Source organism: Dioscorea cayenensis, chromosome 12 (genome assembly GCF_009730915.1).
Source record: "Dioscorea cayenensis subsp. rotundata cultivar TDr96_F1 chromosome 12, TDr96_F1_v2_PseudoChromosome.rev07_lg8_w22 25.fasta, whole genome shotgun sequence".
Classification (NCBI taxonomy): Eukaryota; Viridiplantae; Streptophyta; class Magnoliopsida; order Dioscoreales; family Dioscoreaceae; genus Dioscorea; species Dioscorea cayenensis.
Window position 1 is genome coordinate 7,914,940 of NC_052482.1, and position 24,592 is coordinate 7,939,531.

General features: G+C 37.8%; 1 non-coding gene across 1 annotated transcript; it reads left to right on the forward strand.

The window, feature by feature from the left end:
* The first annotated feature begins 6,223 nt into the window (after positions 1-6,223).
* LOC120274230 lies at positions 6,224-6,330 on the forward strand. Its single transcript, XR_005540763.1, has one exon. It is a non-coding gene; the product is annotated as a small nucleolar RNA R71 (small nucleolar RNA).
* The last annotated feature ends 18,262 nt before the right edge of the window (positions 6,331-24,592 follow it).

The following is a 24,592-nucleotide window of genomic DNA, read 5'->3' on the forward strand; positions in this document are numbered from 1 at the left end:
GTAGCGAAACGTCCCCTTTCCATTCTGATGTGATTTATCCTACCTCCACGTTCCAAGAGTTCTTTGCGGTTGTAATAGAGTGAAGTGCTAAGAGAAGGACTCCGTTGGGGCTTAGTTGTGCAAGCGACCGAGTGAAGCGTTGCAGTAATCCTTAGTGCTGGAGCTTAATTGAGACTAGGAATCTTTATCCTGGACCAAAGGGTTAATTCTAGATTAGGGAATAAGGTTTATCATTTGGAGTCCCTAGAGCTTTATGCAACCTTTCACAGTATGAGGTGTTGAGTTTGAACGATTTCTCCACTGGGGCATAATGTAGGGTTAGTTACGGTTGACCTTAGGTTTGGGATCGTGTGTTTAAGTATTTCCACAACTCATTAGACATCAGTTGGGAGATATAATGATTGGTCTTGCACTTGAAGCAATAGTCCTAGGGTGAGCAATGTCAGGGTGCCCCACTTTCTATCGATTGCCTCTCCTATCATTTTATTCCATCTCTCTCTCTCTCTCTCTCTTGTTTTCTTAATTTTTATTTGTATTACTATTGTTCGCACCACTATTGATTGATCATCACCATAATTAAATACCCATTCTTGTGTTTTTGATCACTATTCCATGTGGATACGACTATCCACTCAGTAAGGTACTTTTATAACTTTGACAACCTGTGCACTCACGGGGTGTGTCAACACCCCTGTTGAAATTCCACACGGGCGTATGGATGCTCACAGGGGCACTCACACGCCCTTATGTACTCTCAAGTTGGAGGAGGAATCTCTGTAGAGTTTCACACGGGCCTGTGAAGTTTTCCACGCCCGTGTGTCATTCACAAGGTCATCCACAGGGGCATTCACACGTCCCTGTGTCTTCTCGGGATGGAGTCTGTACAGAGATCCACACGCTTGTGTGGAAATTACCCATGGGCTTGTGACTATTAGAAGGCTGTTTAAATGGGCATACACACGCTCGTGTGTCCTCTCGGGATGAACTCTGAATGGAAACACACACCATTGTGGATATTCCACATGGCCGTGTGTCTTCTCTGGATGACTCAGAAAAATTACAAACTCTGTAGAAAAATTTTTGCAATACTTATACACATATAGAGACTAACTATACATTGAAAAATAATCCAGAGAATCATGAAAACAAGCTCAAACGACCTAGAAACTTCGCCAATCACAATGAAGCACACTAAAACACCAACAATCCACGAGAAAAACATAGCAATAGTATGTAAAAATCATACACCAATACGGAAGAAGAGCTTGTTTAATGTCATTAAGCTTGACGTACCTGTTCTTACTTCACGGAGGTTCATAAATGAAGGTTGCCCTCTTACCTACAACCTGAAAGCATGATGCACATAATTATTTCAAGGTAGAGAGAAAGGTATCGAGCTTGTTACCATACAAGGGTTTGTCATCCTTACTCCGTGAATGCACATCCCCATTAACCATAGGACGCTTCTTGTGATGTCTCCTTGCTCTTTTGAACTTTTGGATCATCTTCTTTATGACTCCCGAGGTAGGTTACAGCTTATCCTCTAGACCAAGTGATAAGACTTCTTCATTCTCCACTTCTTGATCTAGCAACCCCTCAAATGGGTCCGGACACATCATTTCCTGCACGTATTCATCAATTAACTCAACAGTAGTGTCAAGAAAATACAAAGTATCATCAAAGTCAAGAGAATATCGCATGGCTTCTGCGAGGCGATATGTCAACTTGTCATCACCAACTCTTAATATTAACTCCCCACCGTCCATGTCAATGAGAGCCTTAGAAGTGCGCAAGAACGGCCTCCCAAGTATCAATGGAACCTCAGCATCCTCATCAACATCAAAAACCACAAAGTCCACAGGAAATATGTACTTGTCAACTTTCACCAGTTGTCTTCAATGATGCCCCTTGGATGTCTAACTGTTCAGTTGGCCAATTAAAGTGTCATCTGAGTGGGTCTAGGCTCTCCCAAGCCTAGCTTTTGAAAGAATGTATAAGGCATAACGTTGACGCTAGCCTCTGAATCCGCCAATGCCTTCTCTTAACCCAAATTGCTAATATTGCATAGGATGATGAAGCTTCTGGGGTCTTTCTTCTTGTTCGGGATATTCTTTTGCAACACCATCGAACATGAAGTATCTAGAATTACAGATGCACTCTCCTCCAATTTCCTCTTGTTGGTCAAGAGGTCCTTGAGAAACTTCGTATAGAGAGGCATTTGAGACAACATCTCCATAAATGGGATTTTGATGTGCAACTGCTTGAATCGACCCAAGAACTTCTTGTATTGCTCATTATTTTGGTTATTCTTCAACCTTCAAGGAAAAGGGATTCGTGGCTTGTAAGGTGGGGGTGCCATCTTTTTCTCCTTAGCTATCTCCTCAACCTCCACTTCCATGGATGACACAACCGTTGTCTTTCTCAATAGGGAGCCTACTCTCAACTTCACAACCAATTCTCCAAGTGATCGCCTTCGCATGCTCTCTTGGACTTGTCTCTGTGTTGCTAGGCAAACTCCCTTGAGGTCTTTTCGAAAGTGACTTCGCAATTTGTCCCACTTGATTCTCCAAATTGTGCAATGATGCGATGTGGTTGCGAAGTGCAGCTTCAACCGATTGAAATCTGGTATCCAATGATTGAATGAACTTGGTCAAAGCCTTCTTTAAGTCGGTCATCTGATTTTCCAACCTTGAAACTCTATTCTCCATGTTCAAGGCTTGTTGTTGTTGTTGGAAACCCGGTGGTGCCATAGCCTTCTGTTGCCCTTGATTACTACAAGAAAGGTTTGGGTGGCTCTTCCACCCCGGGTTGTAGGTGTTGCTATACGGATTTCCTTGACCTCTCATTACACTACTTACAAAATCAACTTATTCCACGGAAGTGATACCACCAATAGAAATCAGGCAATCAGATGGAGCATGTCCTCCCCCACACCCAGTGTAACTCATCACTGCTGCCCCTCTAGAAGAAGTTAGTGTAATAACCTGAACCTTTGGATACCTGTAGGAAATTATATTCAGGGTATTATCATAGTTGTAATAAGATTTTTTTCTTTACAGAAATTTTGCTGAAAAACCCCAAGTGGAAAGAACAAGGACCTAAGTGTGAAAATTTCTTTAAGATTTTGAATTCATGAGTAATGAAAAAGGATTGACATGAAATGTTTTTGGAAACAAAGGACTAGAAGGGAAGACGGCGGAGACATTTTTTTGTAATACTGTGTTATAATCTACGGACCGTTAGACAATTTGTGAGTACCTTTTTGAAATATTATTTTTATGATTCAGGGACCATTGGTGACTTTTTAGAGACCTTTTGTAAGAATTTTATTTTTAAGGGACTGACTGTGAATTTTGGCAGACTATTAAATAAAGAGATAACATTGGAATCTTCTAGTTTTTGTGGCTTTTCTTCTTCTTCATGGCTGCTACAGTAACCTGAGAGAAGAAGAAGAAGAAGAAGAAGGAATGAAAAAGAAAGAGAAAAGAAGAAGGAGCTTGAAGGTTTGAGAGAATAAGGAACTTGGTGTTTGATTGGTAAGAGTTTTAAATAATTTTGTTTTGAGATGTATGGGTGTAGGTTTGTATGTTTGTATGTGTGGTTGGTTGATGGAGAAGAAGATGTATGATGGAGAAGAAAATGTTTGTAGGTGTTGTTGGTTGATGAAGGAGAAGATGTTTGTATGTGTGGTTAGTTGATGAAAAAGATGAGGGTTTGGAAGATAAGTTGATGGAGAGGATGAAGAATGGATATTAGATGATTTTATGTAAAAAAATATTTGTATTGGAGATGGATTTTTTTATAGAATGGAGGATGAATTCTCGTTTTAACTGTAGTATTATTGTAGCACCAAGATTAGGGTTTTGTTTGGGTGATTAAGTTGATGATAATTATTAAGATGGTGATGATAATGGTTGGGAATGTGTTGGTTGAGTTAAATTGGTTTGTTGAGTTGGTTTGATCAAATCAAGTTAAATTGGTTGGGAATTAAGTGGTTAGTTTAATTGATCTGGTTGAATTTGAAGTTGAGTTGGATGAGAATTGTTGTGATTGGGTTTAATTGAATTGATTTGGTGTAGGTTTGATCAAATCAAGATGAATTGTGATTGGGCTTGAATTGTTTTGGCTAGGTTAAGTTAGTTGAGGTTGATTTGGACTTGGTTGAGATTTTGGGCTAATGACTTTGTGGTGAACTAATTCAAGGAGAATTGGGTTCAGTTGAACCAAGCTCGTTCAAGAGACTTTGTATAACAATTGAACTTGATTCATTGGAATTGAGATTGGTTCTTGTATTTTCCTTTGGGTTAAATTCTGTCAATAGGCTGCACTTCATTTACTTTTATTTTGTTCTCCTATTAAGTGTTGGTTAGGCTTGGGAGGGAATTCTAGGTCTACCTAGAAACCCAAGGGAGACTAGGTGAGTTGGTAGTAGCTATTATTTTGCATAATTGGTTAATTGATACTATTTTTAAATAATTATTTAATGGCTACTATTTGGAGATAATTGTTTAATTATTCTATTTTATATTACTTAATGATTTATATTGTTAAAGCTTACTGATATTTATTTGCAGTTCGCTATGCTTTAGCAATCGTATGAGTATATTTGGTTTTGACAATTATATTATGCACAATTCTTCTAAGAGAATGCCTATGATTATTCTATATTGTCTAAGTTTTATTGGTTCTTATTCTGCCATTGAGATTTTATTGGATTTAAAATGAGTTATTTGCGTATGCTTAATACTTGAAAAGCATTATTGTTCAAAGGAGAAGATTTTTGGATTGTTATTTGAAAGTTGTGCGTTGATTTATGTTAAAATCTTTGGACACGCTTGTGTTTATCATTTCCGTGGGGAAATGACAGATATTTTGGATATTGATTTTTGTCCTGCTTATGGACTCCTTGTTGCGAGATGTATGTTTGTTGAGTTTGTATGGTGACCCTACTGCAGTAGGCGGTCTCCACGGCCAGCCTGTTGTGGTGGCGTGATAAACCCGCTAATTTCTACGATGGCCAGTTCAGGTGGGAGTGTAGAGCCCTGACTGGATATTCATCAGGTAGCCGGGTTCACCGACCGGTGAACCGATGGGTCAACGTCAAGGGCATGAGTTCCTTGACGGCTCTGAACCTAGCAGCGGCCATGGCTAAGGTTTAGAGAGTTTTCTAGACCATATTATGCTAGGTGAGTGTTGAGTATTGCTTTATAGTGAATTTGCGATTTATGTTATTTTAGATTGTGATGAAGGGGCGAAGCCCAGTTGTCGCTCTCAGGAGGGCAGTCTCTCACAAAATTTGTACTTTTCTGTAGAATGTTATTTTAGATTGTGATGAGGGGGCGAAGCCCAACTGTCGCTCTTAGGAGGACAGTTTCTCACAAAAATTTATGTTATTTGGGATTGTGATGAGGGGGCGAAGCGCAGCTGTCGCTCTTAGTACGGCAGTCTCTCACAAAATTTGTATTTTCTGGGAAAATTGATTTGATGTTGATTTCTGTTGAATTTATGTTCCAAAAGCTCTTTAAAGTGGTATTTTGCCAATTTCTAGTCTTTGTGAATGTTTGAAAGTTATTTGTGAAAATTGACTTTTATGTACTTTATATACACTATATTTAATTATTTGAAATTATTGAGCCTCTATCGACCAACTGAATGTGCTGTAGTTGCGGAAACAAGACCCTACTAGCTTACCTGTGCGAGTATAGAGCCAGTTAAGGCGGAGTTGAGGGTTACAGTGGATCCCTTTTCTTTCTTCTGCCTGTGTCGTGATTGTGTAGCGGTTGTACCCGCATGTTGGATTAATCGTACAAATTATATCCGTGTATTTGAATCCTGTAACCGTGTAAAGTTGGTATTGTGCCCTGTATGTCTGATTTGGTTTTTCAAGTGTGTCAGTTTTCCACTTAAAATGTGTTTTTAACTGATGGGTGCCACATTTATCTCGGCAGAAGGGGTGGATGTGACAGTTACAGTGTCTAACTTCTTGCTCAAGGACACAACCTGGGCTGCTAATAGTGTAACTGCATCGATCTTATGAAGTCCGGCTACCTTCTTCTTATCTTGTGTCTTCCACTGATAACTGTTCATAAACATCTCTTCAATGAGCTGTCGGGCTTCTTCAAGGGTTTTTCTGCCTAAGGTACCTCCTCCTGCAGCAACAAGTAATTGCTTCGTGCTTGGGTTCAAACCATTGTAGAAAGTTTGAATGATCATCCACTCAGGAAACCCATGCTGAGGCCATTTCTGCAGGAGATCCTTGAACCTATCCCATGTCTCGAAAAGAGACTCCAATTCTGTTTGCACAAAAGAGGATATTTCATTCCTGAGCTTCGCAGATTTTCCAAGAGGGAAATATCGGGTTAGAAAAGCTTCTACCATCTCCTCCGAAGTTGTGATCGATGCTTTAGGTAATGAATGTAGCCATTGCTTTGCTCTCCCCTTCGAGGAAAATGGGAAGGCCCTCAACTTGATAGCATCATTCTTAACACCATTAATATTGAGCATGTCGCACACTTCCAAGGAGTTCTCAATGTGATTGTTTGAATCCTCATCGGTCAAACCATTAAACTGTGATGTCTGTCTGTAACATTTAGATGAAGCCTGGCTTGAGCTCAAAACTCTGAGCTGCAATCGGTGGCCGCCCAATACTAGACTACATGCCAAGTTCTGCCTATTATTAGACATTTCACCTTCTATCTCAGCTTAATTTATCTGTTTTTATAAAGATTCTTTTCCCCGTCTATAAATTCTTCTTCTAATATTCGGATCACCTACAACCAATGTCGAAGGGTTTCCTCGAGTCATAACCTGGACTTGCAATCAAAGAAAAAAAAAATCATAATGATGAAAGAATAAGAAAGTGTGAAATAGACAAAGTGATGAATAGCTAAAATAGCAAAGTGCAAAGTGCTTCCAAAATGCCTATTCCCCGGCAACGGCGCCAAAAACTTGACACACCCCTTTGTGAGTGTGTACCGCAAGTGCACTGGTTATCGAAGTAATAAAGTATCCCAGTGAGTGAGTGGTCGTATCCACAGGGAATAGTGCTCGGAAATACAAGTATTGCTATTTAACTATAGTGAAAACGATTGATGAGTTGTGTGAACAATATCAATACAAATGAAAATAAAGAGAAGAAAAGAAAAGAAAGCGTAATAGGAATAGGGAGAGGTAATAGATAGAAAGATGGGGCACCCAAACATTTCTCACCCGAGGACTATTGTCTCAAGTGCAAGACTAATTATTATACCTCCTAATTGATGTCAAACAGAGGGACTTACCAGAAGGCTTACACCCATAAGTTGAATCGTAAGAACTGTCCAAAGGAGCTTACATGGAGGCATATACGCCTGTAAGGGGGTCACAAGTTCTATCTAAAAAAGATTACAGTCCAACACATATGGTCATAATCTAGACCATAACATCAAGACAGAAGATGTTAAAAGTAGAGTTAGGGCCGTAAATATGCCCGTAAGGCACGCAACCCATCATCTCCAGCTCCTTAAGACCTTATTATTACGCTCGCAAGGCGTCCATAAGTAGTGAGGTATAAAAGATTTTGATGAGGGTTTTAAAGAGATCTTTTAACTACCAAGCTTACGAAAAAAGAGGATAAAAACTTCTCCAAAGTTACTAGGGCAATTTATTGAGAAGAGTAGACTTACCCACATTCAAGGAATACCATTGGAAACATCGAGGAGCACCTTGGTGGCGCTTGTGGAAGAAAAAGGGGAAGTTCATCGGCAATCTCTAAGGGCAAGAAAAGAAAAAAAGGGGTGTGTGGTATGCTTTCTATCATGTCTATTATCTCTTGTGAATTGCTTGATTGTTCTCCTCTAATGGAGAACTAATTTGTAGGTATTTGGGCATAGATGAACTCTAGGGTTTATGATTTGATTAACTTTGGTTGTGGATCTTTCATGCTTTTACCTTAATAATTAATTGCAATCCTTTCATATTGAATTCAATTGCATGTATCTATTGTTTTGAACTCTACTGAGGTGAGAGTCGTAGATTCATGTAGGTCATGCTTTGTGTGATGACTTGAGAGACCCAACTAGCTATAGCTAAGCAGCGATTGAGAAAAATAATGTGTATGCCTAGAGATAAGGTACTTTTGTGTTGAGAGTTCTCTTCCCATAATTCTTTCTAGTGAATTGATCAGTAATTCCATCCGTATTGCAATCATAGGGAGTAGTTGTAAGAATAGATCTCAATTCTACTTTAAATGGGATTAGGGACAATTACTTCAAAAGAAGATTATCTATATTTTGAATTCTTATCTATTCTTGTTAAGAGTTCATATAGTACATTACAATCGTAAGGTTGTCTGTATCAGCACCGTATGGAACCGTTACTATTTATCTTGAGAAAGGGAGTACAGTCATAAGGTTGTTTGTATCAGCACTGTATGGAACCCGTTACTGCTTATCTTGAGAAAGGGAGTAGTATAATTTAGGAACTCTCTCGGTTCAATTTGGATTGCTAAACTTATACAACTATTGTCATGGACCTAACGAACCCTAGAAGGAATCTATACCTGGATACCCCTCTCTATGCTTATCTAGCCATATTTTCTTTAGCACTTTCAACTCTTGTTTTGAGGTTGTTCTCACATCACACTATTTGGATTAGGATAATTATCAAATTAGAATTAGTATTAGTAGTCTCTATTTTCCCTGTGGATCGATACCTTGTTTCTTAGCACACTATATTACTCGATTGGCACATACACTTGCATCCTATAGGTGACTCAGGATTCATCCCTATCATGATGAGTACAGATCTTTACTTATTGTACAACTTAATCTAGTGCTACCCATCAATTTTTGTTATGCTCTTTGACAGACACAGATTATGCACGTATATACCGCAAGTGTACGGGTCATCAATTAATACCTCTTAGGTGAGCACGAGGGTCATATTCCTCAGGGAACAATGTTTCTTATATTCACTTCTACAATTTGATTAATAAAATACAATTGAGGATCATTAAGTGCAATTGTAAGGAGGAGATGATTGTATCGAAATTTTCCTTAGCAATTACTTATGAAATGACTTGAGTTGTGACAATTGTATTCTAGTGTTGGACCGGGGGAATTTAGAGGCCTAATGGTCCCAATATCTTGGCAACTAGGTCTGAAACACTAGGAACTTAGGATGGAATCTCTTCCACCCCAGCCTCCTATGTACGCCTAAAGATCAAGAACTCTTCATAAAAGGCTAAATCAAACCTAATCTTGAAATCTAGCAATACCTAATCTCTTAGATCATGTATAGATCTAACAAGGCATATACGTTCAAATGTGTGGAAATCTATTCCTCACACATCAACAAAATAGTCATTAACAATCATTTATCAATTTCTAATAAAGATTCATGAACAAGAGGCAAGGTACATAGACCTACAATTCCACTCGAATTGGGGCCCTGTAGATCAAAAATAAAGATTAAAATAATAAAAGATCCAAGAGACAAAGAATAAAGAATTTCTAAAACTAACTCCCTCCAATAGGTCTCCAGTGGTTGAGATTGAGAGGATCCTAAGATCATCAAGACGGTGCTGAATCTCTTCACGCGCCCTCTACTGTCAATATTCATTGAATCTCTCTTGAGAAACTCACCAGAATCTACTAAAATATTGATGAATCTCGTCTCCATCCGCACAGGTCTCTAAAAATTAGGTCGTTTCTCCCAAATTTGGCAAAAGAATCCCCCTCGACTTGTAAAACATAGGGGTATTTATAACCTGAGTTCGCTACGGCCTCACCACGCCTGTGTGGAGGCCATGGTGAGTACGTTCTATTGCTTGGGCTGCAAGTTTTGTCCAGGCATGGTCTGTCTTGGCATTGTGTGGATTGGTCATGGTCGTTATGATTTACAACAGCCATTGTGGAGACAATTATGACTTCTAAGCTGTTCTCTATGACTCCACACTAACACGGCTTGATAACGGTCATAATAGAAGTAGACAACAACCGTGGTAAGATGTCTCTATGGCATTGTGAGCCGTGGTGACGCTCCGGTTCAACAAGTTGATCTATTTTGCATTGGCACACTTCCATATTTGCTTCTTTGGCCCTAAGATAAAATAAAATCTCATGGTGAACAAAAGAATGAATTTTTGTACTAGTTTGGTAATAAACATGTAATATCTCGTGCTATGTAGTATAAATGATATATAAAATATGCATTTTCAAGTACTTATCACTCTTGCAGACTATATCGCTATTTTTGCTTGAGCTTACATCACTAGATTGATCTAAGGTAAGGGCATGTTTGATCACAGCTAAGCCATGCAAACAATAGGCACCACTACACCCATCACCCTCGATACACTATGCTTGATAGGAGGGGGTAGGGGATCACACATCAAGACAATGGTTACATCATCATCCATTATCAAGGGGCCTCATCTGAGTAATTGCAATTAGAAGGACTAACTTACCATTATCAAGGAGAAACGCTAGATGAGGGCTAGCACCAGTTAAATTCTTTCCCTTCTTCGACTATAATTTATTCAACTCTAGTATCACACTTGCAAATGATTCTGCGACAGACATTGCGCCGGCATTGCACACAACACTCATATTACCGGCATCACCAGTAATGAAGCATCCTGACACCTGAGACTTAGGACCCATCAATTATTTCTTTTGTTATTTTATCCTTTATTTTTAGTTATATCAATTAGCAAGGGTTCATCCTTGCTAAGAATATTATGTTTCATTTTGTGTAGTGACTTTCTATTTTCATGGTTTGTTTCTATTTTTCTTGAGCTATGATGATCCATTTTACTTCGCATTACTTTAGATGGTTTAGATGTGTTTTTGCCAACTAGAAGTCATAAATATGGATCCAACTTTATTGGAACCAGTTATATATTCTATATCATGATTGATGATGATGCCCCTCCCCACTGCCCGCCCATGTGCTCGCGCATTGTTTGAGTTGGGAAGTGAGAATCATATTCTATAAACTAGGTAAGTTTCAATTTGTTCGCCCTTTAACTTTTATTGCATATTTTATCTCTATGAGAGCAATGTACAATTCTAATTGTGGGGATGGGTAGCAATTTGTTAAAAATCTTTGTGAAATGTGACATATCCCTTATGTTTGTGCATGGTTGTCTAGTAATAAAGTGTACCCAATGGGTTGGGCAGCCGAATCCACAGAGAACAGGAGTACTAGTACTTGCTATAAACCTCGTTATCTAGCCTAAACAATGTAGTGAAATGATCAATTTTGTAAGTTATGAATAAGAAAATACAAAAAAATAATAAGAGAAATAAAGAGAAATCAATCAAGATAAATGGGGTACCTGGATAATATGCCCCCTACAATCTTATGATAAGTGCTAGACTAATATTTTTCTTCCTTAATGAGTATATTTAAGTCATGTGAAATCCAAAGACACACTGGCCCCTAAACTTAGTCAACGATGACTAGTTCCTTATAAGGTCCAAGTGGAGAGTTCTCTCGACACCTTACACCGCATATGACTGTTTGGAGTTCTAGGAATCCAGAGTGATACACCCAATTCCTAATAATAGATTTAACCCTATATCTAGGCAAAAGATCCCTGATCCCATATGAGGTCCCGATGGAGAGCTCTCTTGATGCCTCACACCACATAAAATTACAAAGAGTTCTTGGAATATGAAGATAGAAAAAATCACATCGTAAAGGAAAGGGGGCTCTCCACTATCTCACAGCTCACCCTCTTAACTCTCTTCAATCTAGGTGAATCTAACCCTAGCAGTGATTTCTCTCATCACTAAGGTGATTAGAACATACAATGAAGCTAAGTATAGCAATTAGGGATTGTATGATAATAAGAACATGACATTGAAACTCAATATAAAAACTCAATTAAAGAAAACACAATAAAAGTCGATATAAAATTAGATCCTAACGTTTACATATCCAAGTACCCACTAGGGGTTTAACTCTCCGTGGAGTAATACAATATCCAATCAATCAATGAATGAAAACAAATGAAATCCATAAAGAAAGCCCCCTTTTGATCTGTGATGATGGTCTTCAAGAGCTGCTCCAACATCTTCAAGAATTCCTCTAACGAAGATAGGTACATAGCCTCCGAATTAAGTCATCAGTGACTCCCTTAATAGCTATACGAAGGAGGAATCGAAGAAAGTTGGTGAAGAAATGCTCTCTTGAGTGCAAAGACCCCCTCTCCAAATCTTAGTAGCTTTCGCCTCTCACAGTTGTGAAGAAAGATACCTAAAAATCATTTGAGTGATCTTTTATAACCAAAAATTGGGGCTCCACATGGCCTCCCACATGGCCATGTGGATGCCCATGTAATGTTCTGCCGATGCTATAGTACACAGCGTGTGGAGGGGTGAGTGGTTTCTAGGCAATCCATATGACTAAACTAGCTTTTGAAAATCATGCACTGTCTAGTACACGGGTATGACTGCCCTTATACCCTCCTTGCATGTCAAATGGCTTTAGAATTTTTAAGAAGTTGGCAAATATACCCATGTACATGTTCCAAACCATGTGTTTGCCCTTGTGGCTTGCAAAAGTCTTCAGAAAATAATCCCCACCCCTATCTTTTCTTCCATTTTTCTCAATTATCCTTCGCACACCCTAATTGCATAAAAGATCACAAAATACATGATTTTAGTGAAAATATCTAATAAGATTATACTCAATATACATAAAGAAATGTGCCACATTATGTATAAACAAGCATTTATCAAACTCCCTCTTAATTAAGAATTTGCTTGTCCTTAAGGAACTAGTCAATGCACACAAAGGAAAAGAAAGAGAAGGGCTTGGCCTCTCATTCACAAGTAACACCAAAAAAACCCTAGAAAATAATCGATTTAGAAAAATGAAATCCAAGGGTGAGTGTGAGTGTGAAAAAACACTATTGATGTCAACCCCTTTTCCACTACTTAAAGTTTTTATTGCAAGAGACTTATTTCGAAACTAACTACAAAACATCATGAAAGGAATGGGTAGTAGCTGCACACATCCTCTTAGGTAGTCATTTCCTTAGCATACAACTAAAGGGTCTTTCACGCTTCAAAGGTGGTAGCTCTTTCTGGCAAATAATTTCTAGGGTGGTAGCTTTCACGCATCATATGGCTCCTAGTGGTCAAAATTCTTCTAAGACAAATAATTTCACTCTTGACCCTAAAGTGAACCATCATGGGCTAAATAAGCATGTATATGAAAGCACATGACAATACATGTATATGTGAAACCTCGCCACACTTAAGATGTATATTGTTCCTAACGTACACATGGAAGCATAATAAGAATGTAAACAATGCAACCAACAAATTTGAGGGAGTGCAATCAAATTAATACTCCCTTCAATTCTTCATAAATCGCTTATTTGAGTTTACCACAAGGGAGTGTGAAGGTAACATGACAATGTGAATAAATCACATAGTTATGTACATGACTCAATCAATATACACAAATGCTCAATAAGATGATCTACAAGAATTTAAGCAGGTTCAGTAAAGCTCATAGACAAAATAAATCAAGGAAAGAGTTCATATGATGATATACAATGAAGCATAAACTTAACAAGAAAAGAAACATAACAACGATAATATAAAATAAAGCATGAGTAAAGACACCTCAAGTGGAGGAATTATCTGCTGGTTTTGCTAATGATGGTGTTACTGGCTTTCACATTGTTGTGTGGAATGCTCGTGTACTTATTTTGGAATTGCTACAGTAACTATGTTACGACACATGGTATATAAATGCCCATATGAGGGCACACGACTGTGTGGAAAGGTGTGTGGCTTCATGGTGATCCACACTGCTGAAATAGCTTCAAAAATTATGCACTTGCTAGTACATGTGCGTATGACTGTCCTTGTGCCATCCTGGCATGTCAAATGTCTTTAGAATTTTTAGAAGTAGGCATGTACGCCTTTATGTTTGCTCTTTTGGCTTGCAGAAGAATTGCAGGAAAATACTCCACACCCTTATCTTTGCTTTTTTTTTCTCAATTCTCCTTCACATACTCTGATTGCATAAAAGAACATAAACTACATGATATTAGTGAAAATATCTTATAAAATCATGCTCACTATACATAAAGAGATGTGCTACAATATGTATAATCAAGCACTAATCAAAATGCATTCTTAGTGTATAACAGTAATGGTTTGTGTTAACTTTGTTGAGAATCTCATAGTGTAGAAAAATGATACATGCTAAGAATTCACCAATGTGAGCTTTAATTATAGTTCCACTTTATTCTTAGTTTATTCCATATTTTTAAGCACAAAATGTTTTTCTATTTCTCTAAGAGAACACTCTTGACACCTAAAGAAAATCCTCATGTCAACCATGTCCTCTAGTAGTTTTGGCTAACCCCATTGCTCTAATCTTGTGATCTTAATCTGTTAAGTATAACTTTCAATGGTTTTGTGAAGGTTCTTGACATTGGGATAAGCTTCTAACCCTTGTGAAACTAAATTGTAAGTAGACAAGCAAGAGAAAGATATATAAGAGTATAAATAGATAAGTGAAAATAACCAAGATAGTGTTCCTTTGCTCTACGTGATTGAGTAGCTTCCGGCTCTTAATAAGAGTGTTCTTCAAGCCAAAAGGCCTTTGTTCAGCATAAACACATTTTTATAGATTTGTAAAATGTCCTATTAGTTGGGTGTTATGGTGTCTAACCAGCATGTGCATCCCTTAGAAAGATAATCCATAGTCTAGATTAGTAAAAAAAATATTGAATATCTCTGAGCTTGTGGACTATTTTTCTTTATGGGGGTTATTTGCCTTGTATTTGGAGTCCTAAGAGGTCTCAGGGATTCATTGAGGATATACTTACCATCTTAAGACCAATGACCATTGCATGTGTCTCTTTTGTTTTAAAGGCTTTGTTCGCTTGAGGATAGGCAAACACTTAAGTGTTGGGATGTTTGATGCATGTTTAAATATGTGTACTTTTATATCATTTTGTTGTATACTTTGCATGTATATTTGATGAAATATTGTTCGTCTAGTACTTAATTTATTATATTTTTGTCTAGGGGTATCATAAGGGCAATTAAAGGATGAAGGAACAATTTTAAGTGTCGTCAAAGTAAAATGAGTGAATTTAGAGCTAAACAAGACCCATACATGCTACTAGATGCCAGTGTAAATTGCCAATATAGTCCCTAATTCAAAATATTTGAAGAATGGAGATTTTTCTATACATACTAGTACCTATACAAGCTAATGAGTGTACAATTGTTCATTATTTTATATCATTTTGTACACTCATTAGGCATGTATTAAAGGTATGTTGTGGAATTCAATGTTAAACATAATGTGTTTTGTATTCTCAGGTTTTGGAGAGAGAGAGAGAGAGAGAGAGAGAGAGAGAGAAAGAGCCAAAAGAAGTGTGCTAGACCCAAAATGAAGAAAAGGGAGGTCATTTGGTACAAATCAATGAAGGGCAAGGAAAATAAAATGGCTTACGGGTACCTTACGGCCGGACTTACGGCCGTAAGCCTCTTCTAGAGAACCTTACAAGCATGCTTATTCCTGTGAGGAGGAGTATAAAGACAAATCAAAGGACCTTACGGTATGACTTATGTCCATTAGTGTGACCATTAGGACCATCCAGAGGAGTTTACGAGCACACCTTATACCTGCAAAGGTGGTCACAATGGCTACACAGAGAAGTTTACGATCCAGCACTTATGATGATGAGATAGATCGTAACACCAGACAAAAAACCTTACGAATGAGACTTATGGCCATAAGTGATCCCGTAAGGCTCGCAACCCATCATCTCCAGCTTCTTATGGCCATGCCCTTACGTTAGTAAGAAGCCCGTAAGTGGTACAGTATAAATAGTTCTAATGAGGATTTGTAGGGCATCTTTTGTCCTATTTTGGATGCAAGGTAAAGAGAAGAAGATGGGCGAATCTCCTGGGTTTTTGAGGTGATTTTGGAGGGAGATTCAACTCATTTACTTAGAGAGGAAGGATTGTAGCCGTCAAGACCAGCTTGGCTACTTTCATGGAAGATCTTTAGTGTTCTACGGCGATCATCCTCCAGCATAATTGAGAAGGGGGTTTTCATGTTTAGATTATCTCTTTTCATGTCTTATTGTTTGAATGCTTGCCCTCCATTAATGGAGGGCTAATTTTGTAGAAGTTTTGGCATAGTTGAACTCTAGGGTTTTATCATATTTGACAGTGGTTGTGGATTTTGTTAAATTACTTGTTTCTTAATTGCAATCTATGTTATTTGAATCTAATTGTGTGTTTGTATTGCTTGATTGCTATTATGGTGAAAGTCATAGTCATCATGTTTAATGTGCTTTGTGATGAGTAGAAATACCCACCTAGCAAAGACATGCCATGATTAGAGGGGATTGTGAGTAAGCCTAGCAATGGGGTACTTTGGAGAAATCTTCTCCCTCAATCCTCCCAAGTGGATTAACAAGTTGTTCCCACGCTCTTTGCAATCATAGGGCATAGATTTTAGGAGAAATTACATTTCTATTATGTATGGGTGATAAGTGCTTGTGCGATATGAATACGAAGCGTTCATTCCTTATGTTGAGCATTACTTTTCTTGGGTTTTTACACTAATATGTGTGTTTTTATGTTACTTTTATGCAGATAGGGTTGTGAGGCCGAGTATGAAGGAAATAAGCCAATGTGGATTACAATGCACCGATTTTGGAGGAAATCTTGCTAAGGTTCAAACGCGAAGACATAGGTCGATGTGAGATGCTAGAGTGTGTGTCAACCTCCTCGTATTCGAGTTTGGCACATCCATTTGGAGGGGCACAAAGGTAGTCACACTCGAGCATTCTGACCTATGCACATAGAACAAGAGCTTCACCAACGTGTCTATCATTGAAGAAGTAAGTGATCCACGACGTGAACGTGTGCCCGTTTGCGTTACACCGATGAAAGTATAGATTCGGGAAGCTATTCAGGCCGGATACTGTAGCAGGTACTGTAGCAAATCACTGTAGTAGTTACTGTTCACAGCCAGCCGAAAATCGCAGTTTCAGAGAATCCACACGGGCGTGTGAAAATTACCCACGCCCGTGTAGAAATTCCGCACGGGCGCGTGAAGCATCCACACCCGTGTAGTCGCCCGATTCCAGCCCTATTTAAAGTCGAATCAGCCCCGATTTTGGTATTCTTTTCTCCATCTTTTCCCCAACTTGAGAGAGGGCTTCGGCTAGGGTTTCGAGGGGTATTGGCCAATGTTTTGGAGAGGTTCTATGGCTCCGACATCGTTATTCCTTAGGAAGAAGGTTGGTAGGGGAGTTTCCGTCAAGGAGTATCCTATACCGGACGAGGGAATCCTTGGACGACGAGTAGAGGATTTTCCACAAGACCATCGACACGACTATCGAGGGGGTTTCTTTATGGATTCATTGCTTTTACATTCTATTTCTTTGATTGTACTTAGCTCCATGGAGAGCTAAACCCCGAGTGGGTACTCGGGTATTGTGAACATTAGGATGTATTTGTTTCTTTGAACCTCTTTATTATGCTTTCAATAAATTGATGTTTATTGTGAGTTCCAACCTAGAATGCTTGATTGTATGAACATTTCCCCTAGAGTGACACTAGGGTTGAGAGTTCTTATTGGTAACCTTGTGAGTGAGTGACACACCACGAGCGTTAGACAAAACTAGGTTGGAGAGGGTTGAGAGGGTGAGTCGAGAGGTACAGGAGCGTCCCCTTTCCCCTCCGGCGTGATAGATTCTACCTCCGTTCCTCGAGTTCTTTGCGGCCATAATAGAGTGAATGGTCTAAGGGATGAACTTCTGCTGGGGCTTAGTTGCGCGTGCAACAGAGTGAAGCGTTGAGTTGATCTTAGTATCTAGGGTTCAATTGTGGTTAGGGACCTTCCACCTGTACCAAACGGTTAGGTCTATAATTAGGAAGAGATTTATCACTTGGAATCCCTAGAGCTCTTTGCAATTCTATGCGAGTGCGAGGTGTTGAGATTGTTTGATTTCTCCTCCGGGACATGTATAGAGTTAGGCATAGTTGACCTTAGATTTGGGACTATATAATTAAGGATTTCCACGACTCACCATTGCTTTGATTAGGAAGCATAATAGAGGGTTCTTGCACTTGAAACAATTATCCTAGGTGGAGCATTATCCGGGTACCCCATCTTTATCGATTGCCTTACTCCCCTTCTTTACTTTTGCTCTCTTACTTGTTGCTTTTACTGTTGAGAATTGAATCATTATCACACTCACCATCATTGATCTTTTACATAGCTAAGAATCGAATTAAGTATTTTTATTCCCTACTCCTTGTGGATTCGATACCCGCTCACCCGGGATTATTACTTCGACAAACCCGTGCACTTGCGGGATATACGCAAGGGGACCTTGTTAATGGGATTAGAAAAAATCTCTTCGCAAGAAGGATTATCTATTTTGGAAACTCTTGTTAATCCACATTGAGATTTCACAGAGTACAAAGCGATTAAGGGGTGACTGTATCAGCATTATACTGAATTAGTTACTATTTACTCTTGTAAGAGGGGTTTAGTATACTTTAGGAAATCTCTTGGTTCAAATAGAATTTTATGATTATACAACTTTTGTCTTAAACTTGACAAAACCCTGGAAGGATGCTATGCCCGGGCATCGCTTCTTCTCCTGATTTCTCTACTTCTTTTTTGTTTCGTATTTCTTGTTCTTTAATTTATTCACACACACCACTATATTCTGTTAGGCTAAATTTTAGAATAGGAATTAGTACTAGTATTCCGAATCTTCACTGTGGTCCGATACCCCACTTTTGAGCACTTTATTACATGATCCGCACGTATACTTGCATCCCTATCACAAGCCCATATGAAATTTCCATAATTCTATATTTGTACCTATACTAGCTCATACCATTTAAGGATTCTATAAAATACTATAAAGGTGCTTCTACCCCCATATGGCATGGTGTCCATATGCTTATGTACTACCCAATATATAGGAGACCTATTCAAAGGGCCGTTTAAAGTTAAGAAAGGAAGCTTTTAACTGGGGACACCTTGGGTGGCACTATTTTGTCGAGTGGAAGAAAACTCAAAGATCCATCATCCAAAGCTCATTGGTGACTATCAAAGATCATTAAGGACTTAAGAGAGCCACTTGTTAAGAGATCCTAGTGTCAATATCAGAAGTTCTTCAGAGTTCATTCACTCATCTGCAAAGATTTCGAGGCTAAGGGAGTTTCTCATGTTTATTTTCATTGAAATGTACTACTTTACTTTGGATTTGTGTCCTTGTTCCATGAGAAACTAATTTGTTAGGTATTTGGTCATGATAAACCATAGGATTATTTTGATTTGAGACATTTGACTGTTAATCTTTCTTTTATTGATTTATACTCTGTGATCCAATTAACTATTCTTTGCTATAATGGTTGTCTATGTTACGAGAGCGCGGATTATCATTTTGACTCGCATGTGTCAAGAGAAAAAAAAATCCACTAAGTGTAGGTCTTCCTTACTAGAAGAGAGTTGTGAGTACACCCAGAGATAGTATTATTAGGAGTTCCTTTTCCACAATTCTTGCTAGCTTAGGTTTCCCCGAAACATTAATGCAATCATAGGAAGCAATATCGCCTTTATATGGGAATAGGTATTAACCATCTGAGAAAGGGATCAATACACCTTCGGTCCATCGTATATCATTCGTTGATTTAACATCCTTCTCTAGATCTTTATTGAGATCCTAGGGAATTTATTACTTGAATACCCCTTCTAAATGCTCAATTAGTGTCTAAGTGTTATCCCTATAATTAATGATTTGAGAGAATTAGTTTCTTTTAATTCTTATTCAAGCAATTGTTTGTTTAGGCTAGATAATAGAACTATAGTTAGTATTAGTAGTTCTTGATCCCTATGGGTTAAGCATCCTACTCTCCAAAGTACACTTTATTACTTAATACCACCCATACACTTGTGGAATAGTGCAATTAATGCAGATGCAACTATCATATAGATGGGCACAAGCGTTTATATCAATCACTACTTTATTATACGATTAGATAGATAGCAGTGTGTTTTGTTTTGTTCCAAGAAAGACAATTGACACTTATAAACAACTAATACTAACAACAACATGCATTTTAATGCTAAATAAGTAGTTTACTTCAAAATTAAATAGTTGTAGCCAATGGAAAATCAAAAAAGGAAGAATAAACAAAAATGTCTTTTGATAAAGGGTTAAATACAACTACAAATGAATGCAAATAAAAAATGTACAAAAACTACTAGGGCTAACAACAACCCTGCCATTTTTCTTAGGTATCACAAATAGTATGTATTATATGTAAAATTTATAGCCAACAATCAAACAATAATGAAAGCAAACCATGAAATGTAAGAGGTGCTAATAAGTCATCTGACTACCTCATTTTTTTTTATAATAGTTAGCCCTTCTATTTCTTCATAGGAGGGTACTTCTTCCTTTCCAGGTAAAGAATGTTCTATGGAAAGTTGAATATCCTCCAAGAGAAATGGACTAGTGATGTCTACTGCTCCTATCATTGTTATGCTTATTAGTACCTATATCCTATCATACATGTTGCATACTATAGCCACCAATATGGAACATTAGTTTGTTGCAGGCTCAGTTGCTCACCATTTAAGATCTGCTCTAGAAATCACATCACAAATATGAAACGGTCAACATCGTCCTCCTGGTGTTGTTGGAGTGAGTTATTTGTTCATGGCTTGAATCCATTTATATTGGCCTAGTGCAGCCAACTCATGCATGTAATGGGTCATCCATATCAAGGCTAAGCACGATGTGTTGGGGAATAAGGATGTAACCATTAACTACACTACCAGCAACTTAGCAAAAGTCTCCTCCTTACTTCCTCTCTTATGCTTAAATTTATCAAGTTCTTTTTTGTATTGTCTTTGATCTATCTAAACCTTTCTTAAGGTATTTATCTTTGAATATAGAGCATGCTTTCCACCACTTGAAATCTATTGTGGCCCCATCATAAGTTAGGCGCAATATTAATGAAACATCCTCCGGCTAAAACTTATGCGGCTTTCAGTAATCTTAATTCTTTTAGTGTGTTCGTCTTATAGTTGCATAAGTGGATCCAATACTTTCATTCCCACAATTATTGCTCTAAATCCTTAAGGGAGACAAATTAAGTGCTACGTATAAGCTTCAGTTGTCGCAGGCCATATGTTTCTTTAATTCAATAAGAGTTAACATGCCAGTAACCATGTAGCATTTTCCATTAATTAGGCTAGTAGATTGGTTGGCCATTTTCATCTTAGCTAAAACCAAAAAGAAAAAATAATCCACTGGATTTAGTAAACTTCAATCAGAGTTAACTTATAATAAGTTTATATAGCATATGCTAAGTAGTAGACATTTATTTTAAATGGTAAATGCAAATAGTAAAGGGAAAATAGGCTTGATAAATGATAAATACTTCAAGTAGTTAGACACTACAAATTGAAGTCAAAATTAGTGCTGATCAATTCATGCTCATAACATATATGTTCAAAAATAATGGACATACAATCTGTGTTGGATATGATGAAGAAGTGTTAGTTCGTTAAGGGTTGTGGGTTAGTCATTTTTTATGATCAACACACACACCACAACTAATAAGAGAGAACACAATAGATTTAGTAGCACTATTCACCAACACGTGCCGCCTATGTTTAGGGTGTCAAGCCCAAAGAACCAAATCCAATAGAAGAAGTAACTCACAAAAACAAATAGTTTGGGCAAAATAACATCACCATGAGGTAAATGGTGATTGAAGATCTTATCCATAGAGGCACATCTTAACCAATCTCTAGTTGGTCTTGACCTCTCGTCGGTGGGACACTCCTTCACCAAGATCCTTCCACCATTCTCTCGGACAATAAGCTCTCTTTCATGAGAATGATCAATGCTTAAACGCACACACATTAGGCCTCTCTCTCTCTCTCTCTCTCTCTCTCTCTCTCTCCACGTCCTAAGTCCTTGATCTAAGACTTATATTGTCCTCCACATGAACTGGCTTTCGAATCCTTCTTCTTCATCTTGATCCTTAGCAACACCCAAAGTTAGCACCTTCTAAAATCTGGCATTTTAACTTTTTTGCAATTGAGTTGCAACTTGGACTACTTGTTGACACCAACTCAATTACAACCTAGTTACAATCAAAGATTAGAACATCTTCAACCTTCCAGGTTGAGTCTGAGTTGTAGGCTACATAATCTTCATGACCTTAACGTACAATAGCAACCAGTTAAACTCCCATATTCTGCCAACATGAACCCTCCCAAGTCTTCACATATGCCTATACTTTGCTTCTTATGTGACCTCTATCTAATTTGGTCTTCACTCATGCACCCAAATTTGGCCTTCCATCAACCTTCATAGCATCCAAAGATAGCTTTACCACATCTTCACTCATGTGCATGTGATCTTCAATGAATCTTCAACTGGCTAACTTGGTCTTCAATTAAAATTTGTTTTTGAGTAATTTAAGCAGCACCTAATTTAGTCTCATGCAAAATTATCTTCATATCCATTTTAAGTTCTTCCAAAAATAACTCAAGGCACTCTCCTAATTTAGCTTCATTCAAACTCTCCAATCATGATCTCCAATCAATCAAGTGCTTGTGAAAAGATTAGTTTGTCCAAGTTTGGTCTTCAATCAATCTTCATTCCAAATTTGGTCTCTCATCAAATATTATCATCAAATCTGCTTCTTGAGATCTTCTTACCACTTTGAAGCTCATCCAAAATAGTCTTTGGCATCTCGCCAAGTCATCATTTATGATGTCGTTATCATTGGGTGCCGTCATCATCTACCACCTTAGCATGTGACAAATATCACTAACACAAACACTAAAATAAGAATGAACAAATATAACTAAGAATGATGGGCAAATCAGGAAATTGTATAAGTTTGTTACATGAATGGCAGGCATATGTCTATAATGCATGAGTAACAAATTGAAAAGTTGCATTAAAATCCCAAACATAAATCTTCTCCCAATATACATACACTTTCCATAATAATGTAGATTAGATTCATCCAAAATATAATAAAATCACACAGACAGTACAAAAAGAAGTGCTTTTCCTCACTGAATTATTTTGATGGAAAAATACAAACAAAACAACGGAAAGCCCAAAAATTGAAATCCCAATTTCATAATAAGGTATCCTAACAACTATAGAAACCCAAAACTTTCAATACATCACACCAAAGGAATTTGTCAATATGAACATGTTTCATAGGAAAAAACATGCACAAAAGATGTAATACCTAAAATAGTCCGTGTACTTATGGGGCTTTGTCCTTGTAGTCCCTCTACTCTAATTTGATCCAATTTCTCCCCTTCACTTTTTTATTTGGATCAATTAAGTACACCTGGGTAACGGGAGTTATATATTTGTCTTTTGTTTTGACCTACAAGGCATTTTCCATTAAAATATTATTAAAAAGGAAAAATAATGAAAAATTAATAAAATTAGAATTTTGGATCCATCATGGAATTACGTTATTAACAACAATGCCCTTCGTCCTTCCATCCCACCTTTACATCGGCAAAAGTATCAGTACCAAGATTTTCAGAAAATTTGAACATGGTTTTATCAAAAGAGAGAAAAGGTTCAACAGAGCTTTCTACATGCAAGTGGCTACCTGAGATCTGACAAAATGCATGAAACTCCAGTTATGACAAGCATTGTGGCTTATCCTGATGTTGATGATAAAACCTTTGTTTGGAAACACTATGACTTGTATGGCGAGCAATGACATGTTGTACAAGTTGGTCAACAACTCGAAAGCCAAAGGTCGGATCTTGGAAGCGGCATGGTCGTAATTACCAGAGGTGTCATTGAAATCATTGTTGTCCTCTATGACTGTGAATAGAACTAAGTCCCTTTCTTTATATCATAGCTTGAGCTTACCCTTGTCTTGGTCGGAGCATTGACATTTGTCAGCGAAAGGGTAAAAACGGTGCAGAGTTATGGATAATGAGGACTTGAGAAACGGGAAGACAGAGCCGATAAAGTGGTCGGTGGGATAGGAAAACGGTAGAAGAAGAGGCCACACACTATGGTACTGGTCATCCAGATGTTGTTGAAGAAGATGAGGGAGAGTGGCTCTTCGATATCAGCATCGGTCGGTGGTGCAATACATAATTGGTCCAATACTCTAAAAGAGAATAACACCATATATTTTCTTTGATTCATTGACGATATAAAGGTTGAGCTACTCCCTATTTTTATTTTAATAATTTTATTATCATCATCATCATCATTATTACAATATTCTAATAAAAAAATGGCACATCAGTCGAAACAAATGGCAAATATAACTTTGGTTATTCAAGTGGATTTCATTGACCTAAGTGAAAAAGTAAATTGATAAAATTGGATTGAATTAGAGTGGAGGGACTAAAAGGGCAGAGACACATAAGTATATGGGTTCTATTAGAACTATATTGTGACATTCGATGTTAATTCTAGTTTGTTTCATATTCTTAGGCTTAGGGCAGTAATTACAAATGAGAAAGTACCAAAATAAGCATTACGGACCTTAAATGAAGAAGTTGAAGCTCTCTC